Raw genomic sequence first — 21,178 nt, 5'->3', positions numbered from 1 at the left:
TAAACATGAAAGGAAATCATCCAAAAATAACATGGTTTTCAAAGCTTCCCAACATACCCACAAACACACAAACATTGAAACAACAACAAGGTAGCATAAGCATGAAACAAGAATAAAATCTGAACAAGGGAGAAGAGAAATCCAACCTTCACAAAGAGGTAATGGCAATGAAAAAAATTGAGTAGAGTTTCCTTCTCCTTGCTTCAATCTTCAAGAACTCCTCTCTAAATGTAGAGATTGGGTAACCACCTCCACAAGTCTAAGAAGGGCCTCTAAATAAGCCTCAAACTCAACCATCAAAAGGAGTAATAACTATTTCCACCCACTAGCAATTCTAGAAACTCCTAACTCCACCTACACTATGGTTAAACCCTAAGTGGAGATGAGGTGAGGTAACTCAAGATAGCCATGGTCAATTTTCGCACAAAGGCAAAAAGAGACTTTTTGAGTGACCTCAAAAGTCAATAAAAGGGGCTTAGGGGTTGGAAAAGACCCCTAACCCATACCCATACCCTTTGGGTATAATAATTTCATGATTTAAGCCTTAGGAAAAAGGTGTAGAGCCAAAAAAAATTTAGGAAAAAAAAGTAGGACATACTAACTACTCTAACATTGCAAATTAAGCACTAATCTAGATTAAGGGATGACTAACCTCGATTAAGGACCCAATAGCAAATTGACACCAACTAAACCAACTTGGTTCCAAAGGTTAAACAACTAACCCTAATCAGTGCACTGAAGAACATAAACAATTTACGAGTGTCAAGTGACACTAAAAGAACATAGTTACGAACATTAACATTTACTGATCACATAAAGATACATACATACATCTCACAATACAATACTTGAATTATGAACAACAAGGTTTCCAAAATTAACACATAGAGATTAGTTCTGTTCCTCCGTCGATTTCTATGACTAAAATATCTATACACTCATTGCACACATCAGTAGTCCCGAAAATCACATGTACATATATACATATCAGAAATTCACATAAATTGAAACATACATAAATTAGGGTTTCTTTCATCCTACAAAATTCTTAATCATAAAGATTCCAAAATCAATGTGTTAATCCTACATTTTACTTAATTCATCAACATACATATACATAAAGCATTAAATGATGGACATCAACTATCTGAAAATAACATCACACAACATGAAATAATATGATATGTTTGAGTATCTAATAATGTCTCGACATCTCGAGTCATGAGTATCAAAAAGATAAAGTAACAACTAAGACCATGAGGGGTCGGGGTGAGGCCTCACACAAGTTTGCAACTAATATTGTTGAAATGAGATGCATATTATAATTATAATATGGATTATTGGATCAATAGTTAGTCATAGCAAATTTAGCACAAAACTTTAGCTTCTGTTAGTTTTGTTAATATTTTCTTAATTTAACTAGTGATTTTATATAATATTTGGGTAGTTGACCCCCTTCCACACCCATGATCCAAAAATATACTGGACATTCTCACACACCCCATCCATCTATCCTCCAAACTCCAAGAAACATAGTAAAACATTCCTAAAATGTCAAGAAATAGGTTTGAGATGGCAAACAACATTGTTAAAAAAAATTCCTTCATGAAGATCTCTAGAGAAAAATCATTTCAGCCATCTGACATGAAGATAGAAAACTATATACAATAAGAAGATTTTATTTGAAGAAAACAATTTACCATTCCAAATGCCCATATTTACAATTTATATGCTTAATGTCTTTTTGAAATTAATCCATTACAGATTGTGGCCAGGTCCTAAGGGTTCAACCAAGATGCCTTACGTTTGGTGTGACTTTTTTTAGTAATAAAAATTAGCCAATTTTGCAAAAGGAGAGGTGAGTAGGGGGTATGTCTGGGAGTTGGGAAGATAAAATGTCTAAAAATGGAATTAGTTGATAAAATTTACATAATTCGATCGAAATAGAAAAAAATTAGTTATCCTGCAACTATTTCATACATTTGACATTACAACCATACTTCCAAGTGTTTGACCTCATAAAATTCCAATTAGATTAGAATTGAAAATTCCAGATAATTTGGAGAGAAATACATGTATTGAGTATCAATCAAAATGGATCCTCAATGAAAAAAATTAAATAGAGGAAACATCCCAATCACACTTTGGTTGTGCATACACCTCATATTCAATGGGTCCATCAACAATACTATCAATGGTCCATACACCCTCCAGTAAATCCTATTGAAAATTGGTTTTTGTTGAAGATATTAGTTTATCTACACCATATTTAAAACAATAAACTATGATTGTCACAAAAGTACACATAAATTACAACTTGCAGAATCTCCTTGGACTGAGAAGTAAAATAGCATAGATAGTAGGAATAGAATCACACATAGATACATTATTCTTAGAAAGGTTTTCATGAGCTTTTGATAATTTCATACAAGTAGTCCATGAAAATGACACAAAGAAAATTTTTTATTTATCCACCACATACCAATATCCAAAGTAACATGCACCTATAGGTAGCATGAGAGGTGTGAAGATAGAATAAATTAGGGTCATTGAAAAAATTGTAGGATTAAATGCATAATACTATGCAAAATCAAAAATCTAAACCATCTGATGGCGATCCTTTTTGTTAATTGGATAGACTAGTCAATCTCTTCCCTGTAGATCAAGCCCATTTGCACTCTCCCTTTTTGTTGAGCCATCTCCATCATCAAAACTAAAGTATCTTTCTAAAAATAGTGATTCTTCCAAATTATCCTCTTAACTCTCAGTGATGACTACAACAAGCCATTTTTACCAAACTTTTATAGATTTTTCTTTATCCAAGGAATTGGAGCTAACAAATCAAAAGATATGCCTAGAAAAGTGCTTGTTATCATGAAAGCAAGAGAGGATAGAAAGGACCTGGTAAAAAAAATGCACTCATATACTCCTCAATTTTGTTGCAATAATTCCCATCCATATAGCATTGACCCATCCTCAAGAGAGCACCTTCCAATGATGAATCCAATAGTACTCATAGGAAAATCAAATTAACAAGGAAATATAAAAATGTTTTAAACCAGTACAGCTTAATGCTCTTCTAAGATAGGAAAATGTCTTTCAATCTTGGAAAGTGATGATAGAGTTGTGGGAATAATTATGTACATGCTTATAAAAATAAGCATATTTGATAAGAACTGGAAGAACAAAGCTACAGCCTAGCTCAAGCTCTGTACCCAAGCCAACCATGATGCTGCATTGTCCATACCCTCTACATCAATAATTTTTCTAGAACTTTGTAACAAAATGAAACTAATATATTTTAGTAGCTGGTGGTGCTCTCTCTACCTTCCAATGGCTCTTTTCAAGCTGCAACTCCATAATAGAAACAAATTTTCCAATTCGTGGTCTCTTTTTCTCAGTTTTGGCATCTTGAAGAGCCTTGTTTGTAGTGTAGATATCTTTGAAGATGACAAATGCAACCCAAACACCCTGAGCTCGCCCATCTTAAAAAATTTCCAGCCTACTTACAAGTTCTTCACAGTGAGCTTCAAGTCTCCTTAATCTATCTTCATCAGTTAAACCCAAATGGAATGCAACCCACTCCTTGAACCTTTTTAATTTTGTAACAAATTGCTTCCATTCATACTTCAATTTGGCATAGTATGAACCATGATGTCACTCTTCAAAAAAAAGATCATTGTGGGCCATTGTATCTTGCTTGTAGAAATAAAAAAAAAATTCATGCTCCTCAGAGATTTCCCTACCATCAATGTGGGCCTACAACCATGTGATATCATCCCTAATTTTTATAGAAGATATTTATATTTAAAGTTTAAAATTACAATTAACTTAAGTAAGTGAAAAGGAGAGAGCCAATAACCCATTAAGTTATTATAATGGAATAAATTATTGATAACACAAAATTTCAATTGATATATTTATATTGATGAAAGATTGAAACTTGAAACTAAAATTTGCAAAGTCAAGCTGAGAAGTACAACTATTATCTCCAATGGAAAAACACCAAAATAGAAAAATAGGCATGCCATGAAAAGATATGCATAGCCGGTTTTAGTTTTAGCATAAATCTAAAAAATTGGAGTGATCTTCCATTGGATATCTAGGAAATTCAGGCTCATCATTTGAACTATTAGAATGAATTATATCTAGAGTCTACAATGTGAGCTCAACCAATCCTGACTAGACATCCTGCTCTGCATCAAAATATTGTGGCTCTTTGGTCTTTAAATCCCACTTTGTTTTTGCAATATATATATATATATATATATATATATATATAACAAGTTTCTTTTGCTTTCATAGAGGTAAGTTTGTTCCTATTAAGAAACAAGATAAATATTCATTGAGACCAGTTCATCTCAGTAGGAGAGGAATTTGAAACTTGTGAGAGCAGATAAATGGCAAGTGTGCACAATAACTATGGAGCTACATATAGTTTCCATTGACCAACTTATCTTTTGCCAAAGTATACCTGTCAATCCATGCCAAATTGTTGGAATCATTGAGCTCAATAAACCTTATAGTTATACAATCAGTTCTGATAAGTGAAGCTTCCTTTAAACTACATTTTCTTAAGGGCCTTCACAAGATCCTTTCTAGTATTTTTTGATGATACTCTGGTTTTTAGTACATCATTAGCATCGCATTTAGAGAATCTAAATACTGGGCTTGATATTTTGGTCAAACAAAAGTTGTATGCTGAAATCTGCAAGTGCAAATTCTAAATCATCATGGTCATGTCATTTTGTTGAAGGAATACATGCAAACCCTTCCGAAGTAACTTAGGAAATTAGTAATTTCTTGGGCTTGGCAAGTTTTAATCAAAGGTTTTTGAAATTTTTGTCTACCATTGCCCCCTTTTTTAACATACTAAACTAAAAGGGATGCTTTTAATTGGTTTTTAGAGGTGCAAAATGATTTTGAGGAGCTCAAGAGAACTTTTATGATTGCTTGGGTGCCAGCTTGTCCTAATGAACTGAAGTTGTCCACCATCAAATTTAATAAAACTTGGTGTGGAGTTCTTTCTAGATGATACTCCATTGCCTTGAAATGTTAGTAGTTTAATGATAAAAAGGCACATTTTTCCATATAGATACAACGTATAGCCACCCTTTATGTGGTTGAAAAATGGTCTCTATTTCTATTGGGGATCAAATACTTACATTGAATTGATCATTTCTACCTCAAGTACTTGTTGATTATGAACATCCTCATAGAAGAGAAGAAAATGAATTGATTGTTTGCAGGCATATGAGTTTGAGATCATTTGAAAGAAGAAGAAACAAAATGTTCTGGTAGATACATTATCATGCCTATACAAGTTACTTTTTGTTTCATACCTTTTCCATTAGCTGAACTATTATGCCAAGGATTTTTTTTTTGAGAACTACGTAAGTGACCCTATGACAATAGATTTTAGAGGAGGCTGTGGAAGGAAAATGAATGGTCAGTCTGCAGCTTACTTCTTTCACACAAAAAGTAGTTGAGTATGGACATAATTCCCCACCTTCAGATCATGTTGGTTAAATGTTTCTTTTTAATGCACTAGTTATAGTAATCCACGGTTCATCATATTTATTCTGTATAATACCAGCTGCTAAGCCATCGAACTTATTGATTTATACCCATTTATTTATATTTATGTATTATCATATTAGTAATAATATGTAATGTTTCCTCTATTCAATCATTTGTATGACAGTAAAAGAATGTTCACTATGGAGATTTGGAAGTAATCAGTGATGCTCTGCATCACTATTACATGATTATAGTGAAAGAGACGTATATTCAGTCAAAAAATAATGCAAATAGACCATATGGGCATGGAGTCTCATGAATATAATTTATGGATAAAATTAGATAATTTGAAGATGCAATCAACAATTGATGAGTGAGTTCGGTTTTAAGGTGTGGAGTACAATGGGAAATGAGAGGCCTTTCACATTAAGAGGTATTGAGTGTATGCAATCAGTTTGGGAGGATCCTTGTGTTGATCCAAGATCATTGAGTGCAAATAGTGTCTCTGAAAATAACAAATAATGTAAGAAGTTGTATCCCATCATGAAGTTGAAGAATTTATCCTTGAATGAAAGGATGTGTGTTTGGGCCCAATGTGCTTTGCATAAATATGTTAAATATTCAAAACACTTATAGGTCAATATATTAAATATTCAAAATAATCACAAGTGAATATGTTAAATATTCAAAATACTCAGAGGGCAATAGCAGTGATATTATGGAGAATATGTTGTGTTCAAGGTTTAAATATATATGTCAATGCATAAGAGGGAGCTATAATCAAGGCTTGAATCAAATATAGTGAGGTTGATCAAGTTCCTCTTATTCTTCACAATAGAAATGAACAAGGTTTCTTTTGATCTAATTAAATTGAAATTAAAAATTCTATTCATAGAGAAGAGAGTGTGGAAGATCAATGAATGTTACACGTACATTGGTTAGACTTTTGAGTTCTAGATTTTGGCATACATCCCTATAAGTGTATTCACAACTATAACATCTAACAAAAATTTGTATTCAATTATTCTTTGATAGATATTCATTTATTATTCAATGAAAGTCCATGCCCTGTTCTAAAGCTCCTAATTTACCACAAGCTGGGAGTATGTTGGTAAAGTTAGGTTTTATAAATGCCAACTACATTTGCTTAAAAATCAAAAAACCCCTTTGAACAAACCTATTTTCTCAATATCCTACAATTAAAGTCTTTCGTTAAAATACATCTTACTGTGGAATCTATTTTAAAATGCTTCAAGCATCATAACAAATCCAATTTTTGTATATCTGTAACCATTGCATTCCAGGAGAACATGTCTCTTTTACGATTTTTTTCAAACACTTTACTTGTCTTCCATATGCTTACACATTTATTGGCTACTATGAAATCTAAATAACTTCCACTTTTGATTATCATATGGGGAATATCCAAACCCTATTCTAGAGTTCCCATTTTGGCACAAGCTGAAAGGATGCTAGCAAAAGACGTGGAGATTGGCTTTAGACTGATTATATTTTCTTAAATGTGTGCAAAAACTTTTTCACAAACCTATCTTGAGTGTATCCCTCAACAATTGCTTTCCATGACACAACATCTCTTGTAGGATTTTATTTCAAAAACCTCAAAAGCCTCATTAATAATAAAATTTCTATGCATCCTACAATTGGGGTATTCCATGAAAGCACAATTTTTTGAAGTATTTTGTGAAATAGGTCATGTGCATTGTCTATACACCCGTATTTTGTAGACATGTCTATAAGAGCATTCAAAGTAACAACATCACATACAAACCCAACTTGGATTATGTGTCGATGGAATTTCATACCCTGTTCAAAAACTCTCAATTTAGCACACAAATCATCTATTATTGCATCCTCTAACATCTCCATAGAACTTGGGTTATGGGTACAAGACAATACTATAAAAAATAAATCATTTTTTTCCCACTGCTAAATTTAACCAAGAAATAATCAGTGACTAGTGTTTTTAGGGTATTAGGTAGTTTCCCCGTGTCTATTAGTTTTATGGTCATTATTGTTCCACAGTAAAATGCATAGTCTAATTTGGGTCTTAATTTAGTAGATTTTATTTTTTGGAGCACGATAAGAAACAAAGCAGTCTATTTCAAAAAATCTCACCATTTCTACTAATCATTTCTGCTTATAATATAATCACACCAAGTTCCATTTAGTCCATATAGAGCCTGGCAAGGTTCAATGCCTCAAACGCAAGTAAAGATATATTAAAATTAATACAATTCTAAAAATTCCATTGTCCATCACATATTAATGGCTCCTTAAATCCAGACACATGGGTAGGTTTTCATCAACCCTTGACCCCCTCGGTCATGTATTCTTTTCACACATTTATGATTGCAACATGGTCTATATAACTTATACAATTGAATGCATTTTTTAATCATAAAAGTTGCAAATTAAAAGGAAAATATTTTCATTCTTATAAGGATCATTAAAGGTGGGACTTACAGTTAAGTATTACATCCCCAAGAGCAAAGATCGCCTAATATTTTGAAATCTATTGGCAGATCAATTGTAATTGCAGATGAAAAGCCGCTAATAATACAAAACAAGAAACCTCAAAAATTGGGTGTCCCCTGATAGGTATAGATTAGAGTACACATTTATGGAAGAATATAAATAGATCGATGTATAGTATTGACCTTTTAGAAGTGTTGAAGTGGAAAGGAAATATGAGTTGCATAATATTTACTCAAAAATGGGTCGATCAAGTTTGTTTAAAATTTAGTTCTGTGGGGTTTCTCTTGCAACAAAGTTGTGGACGTCAAGCACCGGGTTCGTGTGTAAATGGAGTCATCCCATTTAGTTTGTTAATTTTCCATATATTTTAAGAATATTTCTTTTATTGAAGGGGAATTGAAGTACATAATTTTATTTTATTTTCCTAGATTGGATACATTCAAACTTATAGGAATGGATTAGAAAACTCTACATAATAAGATTTAGAAATTAAAATCTCATTTACATGGATTGTGGAAATCTAATAGATCTGATGAGTTTGCTAGTCAAACATATACCAAAAGTTGTTTACCAAGTCAATATGATAGTTAATAGAAGTTATATGATAAAATGAAGAATTTGATGTAATGCTATTTGTTATAAATAAGCTTCAATAATTATAATTATGTGAATTGTAATTTATAATACTAACTACTGTTAATTAATTAACACTTATAAATAAAAATATAAAAGGAATTGTATATATCTTGTTTTATATGCAAGTATTTTCATTAATTTTCTTATTTTATTAAAGCCATGTATTTTGCTTTTAATCACTTTAGTCACCAAAGTTTAAGATGTTTCTTATTTGTGATTAATTTTTAAAATATTTCACTAGTTAATTATTGAAGGATATAAAAAGTAGTGTCCAAAAGAGTGAAATAATAATTATATAATAAAACTACATGAATGATATACATGCAATCATAAAAATAAAGGGCATATCATTGTATATATAATTCAACATAGAAGTGCAAATAGAAATGTTGCGGTTATTTTATATTGAATGTCTCTAAACTACACTCCATATTATTTTAAATTAGATCGTATCAACTATACTTTCAAATGTTTATAAAATTTCCACAAAGAGTTCCCTCCCATAAAGGGTGTCTACCAAAGTTAATATATTTCCATAAAGGGTTTTGTCCCATTTGTATGTCTTTACATAAGTATGTGCCTATGTAGCATAAATGTGTGTGTGTGTGTGTGTGTGTGTGTGTGTGTGTGTGTGTGTGTGTGTGTGTGTATTTATGTATCTATGTGTATATGTTTATATATACATGTATACATACATATATGTATGCACATACAAACATAAATTAGAAAATAATGATAAATAAATAGTATATGCAAAGCTCTCATATAATTTTATAAATATATCTTTAATAAAATATAAGATAATCTTCTTAAAATTTCAAAAAGTTGAAAAAAATCAATGATATTTTGAGAAAATTATAACTTAAAAAAACATTTTTATAATAAGATATAAAAGTCACTTTTTATTAAACAGGTGCGAAAGGGCCCCAACTCATTCAAATTTGATCAAACTATCAAAACTATAATTGGAGTTGATCTAGTTCTAGAAAGAGAAGTTCAAACCACCCAATCTAGAAGCAACATAGCTACAGATTGCTTAAAGAAAATCAAACGAATCAAATATTATTTCAAAAAATAGTCAAAATAATTTTTTTTTTCACCTTTAATCAAGATCAAATAGGTTAGGACCAAGAGTGCACCCAATAGATATATGTGTTTTTTGATAAGAATGAATGATTCTTTTTCTTTCTATGAATGAATCTAGAGGGGAAAATATCTGTCTTTGAGGGAGTAAAAGGTATAGTGATACTTGGTCCATAAGAACCAGAGTAAGTGAGTTAGGTAAACCAACATCCCTAAAAAAGGAAACCTCTAGTATAGAGAAGAGTCTTAAACTATTGATAATATAAGGCTTGTACATGAGTAGGCACCCAAAGGAGCTAAAGGATCACAACCTACACAAAAAAATTGTATGCAAGAAACTAGAATCATGGTCATCTATAGAAAGAATAATATCAATTGAAAGAATATGGGTCGTGTGATCAGTAACTAGAGATATTGAACCATTGTGAATCACCAAACCATACCTAGGTGACCAAATGGCTTGATTAGGTAGGGTTCCAATGAGGTGGCTTAAACTCTATGTAGTGTGATCAATTTTTTTAAAATATATATATGAGTAATAGTCATTTATCCTTATAAATTAGAAACAATAAGTAGCATTCATTAGAGTGCATCCATTGATCATTAATTTATTCATTTTTTGGGTGACTAACTATTATTGATCAATTATTTAGTCATTTATTTGATCATTTATTTAGTCACTTATCTTTGTCTAACCTTGTGATTTTACCTAATGACCAAAATAGTCATTTATTTAGTCACTTATATTTCTAAATTGCAAAATATTACTAGAATTTGATAAATTTTAGTCATATGACTAAAATTCTTAGACTTGTGACTAAACTTTTTAGTCATGTGGTCATTTATTTGCCAAAATTCTACTAGTGCTTACAATTTTTAACAAACCTTGCAATAATCCCAAAAAATAATGCAATGGTAGGTCTAATATGAAATTCATATTGCAATTTTCCAATCATAGACCTGTACAATGTTTGATTTACTTCAGTAGAATCATCAGTTTTGGATAGTTTGTGTCTTATCACCATAGGAGTACTAACAAGTTTTAAATCCTCCATAGAAAAAGTTTTCAATATTTCCTTCACATACTTGGACTGAGTGATGTAAATACCATATTTTATTTGATATACTTGACATCTACCAAAGAACTTTATCTCTTGAACATAGACATTTCAAACTCTTTCTTCATTTCATTTGTAAATGATCTTGAATAATGCATTTTGTCCTCCAAATATGATATCATCAACAAATATTTCAGCTAGTAAAATTACTTTACCTCCTTTTGTCTTCAAGTACATACTACTGTTGTCATTAATCTTCTCAAAACCAATCTTCACAAGATACTTGTGAAGCCTTTCATACCATTCTCAGAGATTTCTTCAAACCATATAAAGATTTGTGTAATCTATACACCATGTTCTTGTTGCTTAGATCAAAAAATCATTTTGGTTTTTCCATGTAAACCTCCTCTTCTAGTATACCATTTAGAAATGTTGACTTAACATTAATCCAGGAGCATCCTAGGTTTCCTTGTAATTCTGCACTTTTGTTCATTCTGCCAGTTGTTGCCAAGTTACTAGTTTCCAGTTGATGTCGAGTGCCAATTTTCAGTTGATGTCAAGTTGTTAGTTTCCAATTGATGCCAAGTTTCTAGTTTCCAGTTGATGTTGAGATGCCAGTTTCTAATTGATGCCGAGTTGCTAGTTTTTAGTTGATGCTGAGTTGCCAATTTCCAATTGATGTAGTTTCTAGTTGATGCCGAGTTACCAGTTTCTAGTTGATGTCGAGTTCCCAATTTCCAGTTGATGCTGAGTTGCCAATTTCTAGTTGATGCCGAGTTGCCAATTTCTAGTTGATGCTGAGTTTCCAATTTCTAGTTGATGTTGAGTTACCAGTTTATAGTTGCTGCCGAGTGCCAATTTTCCTTCATGTGCTGAGTTACCCAGTGTATGTCGAGTGTCAGCATTTGGACATGATTTCTATGAGCTAACTTGCTAGATTTATTTTGATTGTGACATTTATGTTAAGATCTTTTCTAGGGATGTGTCCATACTATTGTTGGGTCAACCTTCCTCTTATGTAATGTTATAGAATAATTTGTAAGCCATTTTGGCAAGTATAAATAGAGTTCTTAGGCTTAGATTAAAGGCAAAACTTAGAGGATTGAGTAGAAGATGTGAAATTGAAGTTGGTTGGTCTGGATTTGAATCTATTTGTAATTGGCCACAACCTATAAGGCCTTACATTTGGGCATGTATGAAGATGTTTTGATAAATCAATAAAAGTATTTCACTCTTCTTCCTCCTTTGGTTGTTGCTCCTTATGTTTTCTTTCGTTGTGTTAAATATTGTAGGGTGGTTTGGATAGTTGGGTGAACCTTGGCTCGAGTTATTCACCCTTTTCTTGTGTTAGTTTGTATTAGAGCTTGAGGTTCATCCTTGTGGAGATTGGATCATGTAGAACCCTAATTTGGATTTGGTTGTAGGGTTGAAAATTTGCAGATTTGACCTATAACTTGCTAAGGGTTACAATCTTCTAGGAACCTAATTTGAAAAGATGGTTCATGGTAGAAGAAATGATGATGATGCTATATTAGATAGGTTGAGACAAATTGCAGCTAGATTAGATGCTATGGAGATAGCCCAGAAGAGAGGAGCACATCTTGAGGATATAAGTGATGATGAAGTAGCAACACCAAACCATAATCCAGAACTTGAAGAAGATCAAGATGAGGAAAGATTTTTGTGAGTGTTGTCTAGGGAAAATTCAAAGCCTACTATAGAAGTTGTTCCTTATGATGGAAAATTGGATACCAATGCTGTGTTGATTAGATCTCTGATATGGAGAAGTTCTTTGAGTATGAAAACACTTTTGATAATAGAAAGGTGAAGGTTGTAGTCATTAGGTTGAAAGGTCATGCATCACTATGGTGGGAGCCCTTGCAAATTGATAGATAAAGGAGAGGAAAGGAGAAGATCAAAACTTGGCCAAAGATGGTCAAAAAGGTAAAGAATAAATTCCTCCCTGCCAATTACCAAGTTAGCTTGTTGAGAAAGATGCAAAATTTGAAACAAAAAGACATGACTATGAAAGAGTATACTAAGGAATTCTATAGATTGGACATCAGATCTAGACATGTGGATGATGATGTTGAGAAAATTGCAAGGTACATTAATGGATTGAGATCTGGAATACAAGATGAAATAAGTTTTGTGAAGTTGAAAAGTATGGAAGAAGCATACCAATATGCCTTTAAGGCTAAGGAGATCTTGAAAAAGAAGTATGAACAAATAAAAAGAGGTAGAGGTGGCAGATTCTAGAGAGGCAGATGTAGATCTTATGGTGAAGGTGGTAGATCTAAAAGTTCTGTGTAGGATAAAGGCAAATTTGAATGGAAGAATGATGAAAAAGGTAAGACTGAATGGAAAAGTGGTAATTCTTACTGAGGAGGCACTAATTCTTATCGAGGAAGAGGTAATTCTTATTCTAGAGGTGGATTTCATGGTAATTGTTTCAGATGTGGTAAAGAGGGACATAGATCTTTTGAGTGTAGGTCCTCTAAAAGTAGGCAAGGTAACATAAATGTTGTGATTCAAGGAGATGATGAGGGCTCACCAAGTGGACTTGAGGCTGGAGAAAATCTGATGGTGAGAAGAAACTTATGTAATAAGGGAAGTGATGAGGAACCTATTTAAGGAGAAGTCTTTTTAAGACAAGATGTAAGATGGCTAAAAAATGCCACAAAGTGATCATTGATAGTGGAAGTTCTACTAGTCTGGCATCAAAAGAGCTAGTTACCAAGTTGTATTTGTAGAGGCTAAAACTTCCCAAACCTTATCATGTTTCATGGATCAAAGATGAGCATAAGATATTGGTAAATGAGAAATGCCTTGTAAAGTTCAAAACTGAACATTACTTTGATGAAGTTTCATGTGAAATTATGCCTATGTATTTTTGTCATATTTTGTTGGGTAGACCTTGTAAATATGATAGATATGCTGTGCATGATGAAAGATTGAATCAATATACTCTTTGGGTAAATGGGAAGAAACAAACATTGTTGGCTTTGATTGAAAGTCTAGATGATATTAGTTGTACTACAATAAAGGTTTGCATGGTTAATGGAAAGTAATTTGAAAAGGAAATGAAAAAGAATCAAGTCTATTTTTCCATAATTCCTAGAGGACTGAGTTTTGGTAGTAATGATCAAGCAACATAAGCTACTAATGACCGAGTGACAATAGATAGTGATAGTTGAGTACCAAGAGAAATTATAGAATTGATAAATGAGTATAAAGACATTATTGCTAATGATATTCTTGATGGTTTACCTGTAGTAATAAGTTTAAGTCATTGTATGGATCTGATTGCTGGAGCTAGTTTTCCAAACAAAGCACCATATAGATTGACACCTACAGAGAATGAAGAACTTAACAGACAAGTGCATGAGTTGTTGCAGAAAGGTTTGAACAGAGAAAGCTTGAGTCCATGTGCTGTACCTACTGTATTAGCACCCAAAAAGAATGTAGAATGGAGAATGTGTACTAATTCCAGAGCCATTAACAAGATCATAGTGAAATATAGGTTTCCTATGCTGAGGATGGATGACATAATGGATTGTTTGAGTGGAGAAAATTATTTTACTAAGATTTATTTGAAGAGTGGCTATCATCAGATAAGAATCAGAGAAGGTGATGAATGGAAGACTACTTTCAAGACAAAAGATGGTTTGTATGAATTGTTGGTTATGCCTTTTGGTTTGACTAATGCACCTAGTACCTTTATGAAGTTGATGAATGAAGTTCTGAAAAGATTTTTGGGTAAGTTTGTGATTTTTTATTTGGATGATATTATGATATTCAGTAAGACTAAGGAAGAACATTTGAGCATATTAGACAAGTATTACAGAAGTTGAAAGAGGAAAAGTTGCTAAGTAATCTGAAAAAGTGTTCTTTTATGCAAGAGGAGATTGTGTATTTAGGATTTGTGATTTTAGCTAATGGATTGAAGATGGATCTTGAGAAGGTTAAAGAAATTTTGGAGTGGCCTACACCTAAGAATGGGGGTGAGGTAAGATCATTTCATTGTTTGGCTAGTTTTTACAGAAAGTTTATAAAAAATTTCAGTGCTGCTTGTAATGCTATGACTGAGACAATGAGAGGAGACAAAAAGGAATTCAAGTGGACACATGGAGCTGATAAGAGTTTTGAAACTTTGAAACATAAGGTTGCTGAATTACCTATACTAGGTTTGCCTGATTTCAATAAAGTATTTCAAGTTGAATGTGATGCAAGTGGTAATGCAATAAGAGCTATATTAAGTCAAGAAGGTAAACCTATTGCTTTCTTTAGTGAAAATTTCAATGATGCTAAAAGGAAGTATTTTGTTTATGATCAAGAATTTTATGCTATTGTTCAAGCATTAAAGAAGGGGAGATGTTATTTGATTCCTAAGGAGTTTGTGCTGTATCGTGATCATAAAGCTTTACAATACTTGGGAAGTCAACATAAATTGAATCAGAGACATATGAAGTGGGTTGAGTATTTAAAAAGTTTTACATTTTTCATTAAGCATAAGAGTGGAGTTACTAACAAAGTTGCTGATGCATTGAGTAGAAGACATTCTTTGTTGACTGAAATGAAGATTGAAGTTTTTGGTTTTGATGAAATGAAAGAGTTGTATGGTGCTGATGCTAATTTTTTTGAGGCATGGAGAAAGTGTAGAGCACCAAATTTGATAGACCACATAAGTAAGTATGATGAATATTTCATTCAAGAAGGTATGTTGTTCAAAGGTATTTAGTTGTGTATTCCTGGAAGTCCTATGAGGCTGAATTTGATTAAGGAAAAGCATAGTGGTGGATTAGCTGGGCATTTTGGAATTTATAAGACATTGAGTTTGTTGAAAGAGAAGTATTATTAGCCACACATGTATAAGGATGTTTATAACTTTGTAAAGAGTTGTGGAGTTTTTCAAATTGCAAAAGGAGTGAGTCAAAATACTGGTTTATATACACCTATTACTATTCTTGAGAAACCTTGGACTGACATCAATATGGATTTTGTTCTTGGATTACCTAAAATAGTGAATGGTTATGATTCCATATTTTTTGTAGTGGATAGATTTTCTAAGATGGCTCATTTCATACCATGTAAGAAGACATTAGATGCTAAGCATGTTGCTGAAATTTTCTTTAAAGAGATTGTGAGATTGCATGGATTACCAAGAAGTATTATTTCTGGCAAAGACAATAAGTTTGTTGGTTACTTTTGGAAGACTTTGTGGAAGAAGATAGGTATTGAATTGAAGTTTAGTTCTACATTCCATCCAAAAATAGATGATTAGACTAAGGTCATGAATATAAGTTTGGGTAATTTTCCAAGATTTTTAGTTGGGAATAAGCCAAGTAATTGGGAGATGGTATTGGCACAAGTTGAATTCACATATAATAATTATGTGAATAGGAGTATAGGGAAGACACCTTTTGATATTATTACTAGAATGCATTCTAGAGGTACATTAGATTTGAGAGATGTTGCTGGTGCAGAAAAGAGAAGTGACATAGGAGAAGAATTTACTGATTTTATGGAGTCTTTGCATAAGAAAGTGAAGTTGAGGTTGGAACAAAGCAATCAGAAGTATAAGGAGAATGCTGATTAGTCTAGAAGACAGCATGATTTTTAAGTTTGTGATGTGGTGATGGTTCATTTGAAGAAAGGAAGATTTCTAGTTAGAACATACAGTAAGCTAAAGATGAAGAAATTTGGACCTTGTAAGATCTTGAAGAAATTTGACAATGGTAATGCCTATGAAGTTGAATTACCTAATGACATGAATATATCTCCTATATTCAATATTTTTGATTTGTATAAGTATCATGAGTCAGATGATGAAGTTGTTGTATAAGAAGATTATCCTAAGAAGCAGATTGAAGAAATTGAACAGATATTGGATTAGAGAGTTGGTAAGAGTACAAGAGGAAAATATTACTATGAGTATTTGGTGAAGTGGAAGAATAGACCAGTTGAAGATGCTACATGGATTTCTCAATCTTAGTTGGATTCAACTCAGGTTGTGACATCTCAATGATTCAGGAGAATCATTTCTTCAACCCTAGTTATTTGATGTAGTTATTTGATGTTGGAGCATCTTGAGTTTCCTTGTAATCTTGCACTTTTGTTCATTTTGCCAGTTGCTACCGAGTTCCAGTTGTTGCCAAGTTACTAGTTTCCAGTTGATGTCAAGTGCTAGTTTCTAGTTGATGCCAAGTTGCCAGTTTCCAGTTGATGTCGAGTTGCCAGTTTCCAGTTGATGCCGAGTTGCCAGTTTCCAGTTGATGTTGAGTTATCAATTTCTAGTTGATGCCAAGTTGCTAATTTCCAGTTGATGCTGAGTTGCCAGTTTCCAGTTGATGCTGAGTTGCCAGTTTCTAGTTGATGCCAAGTTGCCAGTTTCTAGTTGATGTCAAGTTACTAGTTTACAGTTGCTACCCAATGCCAATTTTCCTTCATGTGCCGAGTTACCTAGTGTATGTCAAGTGTCAGCATTTAGACATGCTTTCTATGAGCTGACTTGCAGGATTTATTTTGATCACGACATTTATGTTAAGATTTTTTCTTGGGATGTGTCTAGACCATTGTTGGGTCAGCCTTCCTCTTATGTAATGTTCTAGAATAATCTGTAAGCCATTTTGACAAGTATAAATAGAGTACTTAGGCTTACATTAAAGGAAAAACTTAGAGGATTAGGTAGAAGATGTGAACTTGAAGTTGGTTGGTCTAGATTTGAATCTATTTGTAATTGACTAGAACCCAAAAGGCCTTATAGATGGGCATGTATGAAGATGTTTGTATGAATCAATAAAAATATTTCACTCTTCTTCCTCCTTTGGTTGTTTCTCCTTATTTTTTCTTTCGTTGTGTTAACTCTTGTAGGGTGGTTTGGATAGCTGGGTGAGCATTGGCCTTAGTTATTATTCCCTTTGCCTATGTCAAACATCCATTTGATAAACTTTAAAATATTTATATGCAGAGTAGGAAAGAAAAGTTCTTACTCCTTCCAATCTTGCAACTGGGGAAAATGTCTCTCCATATTCAATTCCTTCTTCTTGTGCATATCCTTTTCAAACTAATCTTTCCTTATTCCTTATGACTTCAACATTCTCATCTAGTTTGTTTTTGTACTCCCACTTGGTTCCAGTCACATTCTTTTTCTTTGGTCTAGGTACTAGAGTTCATGTTTTGTTCTTCTTAATCTGATTAATATCTTCTTTCATGGCTTTACTCTAGTCTTCATTCTCTAATGCATCCTTCACTAACTTAGGCTCATGCATGCTTAACAAAAATGTGTCATTTATCAACCTATTCCTTGTCATTGGTCTATTTTCTTTATCTCCAATGATTTTTCTAGTAGGGTGATGTCTTCTGGCATACTTTGACAACCTTGGTTCAACTCTCCTTTCTACATTGGGTATTTTAATTTTAGATTCACTATGTAGTTCTCAATTAGGTAACTCAAAATTAATTTCATTTAAAATAATCTTAGTATCAAAATGTACCTTAGCTTCAGACTATAACTCAGCTCTTGATTGCAACTTGGCTCTTGAATGCAACTCAACATCCATTGTATGTAACTCAACAATCACTAATTCTTGTTGATTAACAACTTGATTTGTAGAATTATCATCATTAACATACATGTCTTCATATTAGTACACAAAGGTTCTATAATTTCTAGGTTCCTTCTTTGGTTCATCTTCATGTACTTCTATATATTCATCAAACTTTACATTTTCACTTTCCACAACTTTGTTAGTGTTAGTATTTATACACTTATAAGCTTTACTTCTTATGGAATAGCCTAGAAATATATCTTCTTCACTTTTGGCATCAATTTTACCATTTTTTTTGTCCTTTAGAATGTAACACTCACTTCCAAATACCTTAAAATATTTAACATTGGGTGAGTATCCATACCATAATTCAAAAGGTTTAGAATTTGTACCTTTCTTCACTTGTACTTAGTTCAAGGTATAGACAACTATACTAACAACTTCTCTCTATTATTTCAAAGTAACATTCTTCTCCATCATTAGTGTTTTAGTATAATCCATTACAAATTTATTCCTCTTTTTAGTAATCCCATTTTGTGGAGGGGTCCTAGGTGTAAAAGATTGTCTATTGATTCCTCTATCATTATAGAAGTTTTCAAACTCATTTGATGTAAACTCTCCACCTCTATAAGATCTCAGACATTTCAAGATTTTACTAGTTTCCTTTTCAACTCTTGCTAGATACCACTTAAAAATTTGAAAAGCATCAGATTTTTTTTGTTAAGAACATTACTATCATCATTCTTGAGTAATCATCAACAAATAGGATAATGTACTTGTCAACTTACTAGCTTTGCACAATAATTGGTCCGCATAAATTAGTATGAACTAATTCAAGAATTTATTTTGAAGTATGAGTCTTACTTTTAAAACTAGACTTTATCATGTTTCCTAACTAACATTGTTTCCAAATCACATTATCAGTTTTCTTCAATTTTGCCACACCTATGACTCTTTTCATCTTACTAATGCTAACCAAATTGTCAAAATTTACATGACATAACCTCTTGTGCCATAGCCACACATCATCAAATTGTACAAAAAAAAAAGTAGTATCAATCATATGAAGATAGAATAGATTACCTCTAGTTTGATCTCTACTTCCAATTAGTTTTCCATCAATGTCATTAATCTTAGCCTTTCTATTATCAAATTCAAATTTTGACCTAAACTATTCAATTGTGACACACTCAAAAAATTATAGTTAAGTCCTTCCACATAGTAAGCATTGTCACACATCATCTTATCTGGCAATCTTATTGATTCTTTTCCTTTAATTAGATAGGGTGCATCATTACCAAATCTAACACTATTTCCATTATAATAATAAAAGGTAATGAACTTACTTTTGTCTCCAGTCATGTGATGTGAACATCCATTATCAATGATCCATCTATCACTTTTGTGCACATAAGATATCAATGTAGTTGCCTCATCTTCATCAAAATCATCCTTCATAGCAACATAGACAACTTCATCATCATGATCTTTAGATTCATCATTGGATTCTTCTTCAACAATGTAACAAGCCATCTTGCCCTTGTCCATGTAGCCTTTGTTACTATCATCTTTTCTACCTCTGAATTAGTCTCCATTCTTGTTGTTTGACTTATTAGGACATCTTGCTACAGTATGACCAACCTCATGATAATTAAAGCACATGATGGGTAATTTACTTTTTCCTCTATGAAACTTCCTAGCTAGTGATGCTTCCAACTCTTCTAGGTCTTCATCATCTATATCACTATCACTAGCAATAGGTTTGGCTTTTTTCTTTTTCTTATCTTTAGGACCTTTTAGTGTCAGCTTAGCTTTGAAAGAAAATTCAACATTTTTATATTTGAAATTATCAAAATTTTAAAGTTCAAAAGAAGTGAGTCTACCAATTGGTCATTCATGGGTCAGGTTCCTACCAGGGGTACACTTCAGTTCTTGTATAGAAGAGACTCTAATAACATGGACATGTAGAAGGGTTCTCAATACTTTTTTGATCACAGTTTCATCTTCAATCTATCCTTCAAATCCTTGAATTTTATTAACAATATCTTTGATCCTTGCGCAATGTTGGAAATATAAGAGGAGTAGCTGAGAGGGGAGGGGTGAATTAGTTACTACTGAAATAAATCCTAGATCCCTTAGATGTCAATACAAAATACAAACTAAAAATTGAATATTGTTGAAGCTCGGTAAACACATAAAGAATGTTGTAACTCAGTAAAAGATTGATATATAAACTTTAGATGTTATTTATGATTACCACTACTTTAACTTAGTTGCAAACACATAAAATAAAATATCTTGAACACATTTGACACCAAGATTTAATGTGGAAACCTAATTTGGAAAAAACCACCAATTGTAACTAGTTACTGTTTTCACTTTTCTGAAGTGAGCCCTATTAGGAGCCAACCCTGTTAAATGTTACAAAACACACTATTGGGTGTGAACCTATTAAAGGATTTAATCATCCTATTAGGAGTAGCCTTGTTAGAGGTCTTTAGAAAATTCAATGAAACTGCAACCTTGTTAGAGGATTTGCAAATAGCTGTTAAGCCAACTCTATTAAGAGATTTAGATAACTGTTACAATGGTTAGAGAGTAAAAATGATATGATCTAATTTGAATGTAACTGAATTGTTGATTATAAATCTCTATTCTAACTTTTACTTGATCCTTCTTGATCGAATATAGATTTTCTACTTCATAAGGATATTCTTCTTATCCTTCAAATTTGCTTCCTCTTCTCATCATTAGATCTTCAATAACATCTTCATGCATTACATCCACTTTTTACATTGAAATCACAAACTTGACCTTATACTTATATCTTTGACT

The 21,178-nt window shown here is 32.4% G+C and overlaps 1 pseudogene; it reads right to left on the bottom strand.

The window, feature by feature from the left end:
- Positions 1–2,115: 2,115 nt before the first annotated feature.
- The window catches only part of LOC149533212 (hyperosmolality-gated Ca2+ permeable channel 4.1 pseudogene), an 82,017-nt pseudogene continuing 62,954 nt past the window's right edge, over positions 2,116–21,178 (bottom strand).

This window comes from Cupressus sempervirens, chromosome 10 (assembly GCF_028749045.1).
Source record: "Cupressus sempervirens isolate cs-2001-9-10 chromosome 10, ASM2874904v1, whole genome shotgun sequence".
NCBI lineage: Eukaryota > Viridiplantae > Streptophyta > Pinopsida > Cupressales > Cupressaceae > Cupressus > Cupressus sempervirens.
Note: the sequence above shows the minus strand (reverse complement) of the source record. Positions and strands in the feature narration are given on the sequence as shown.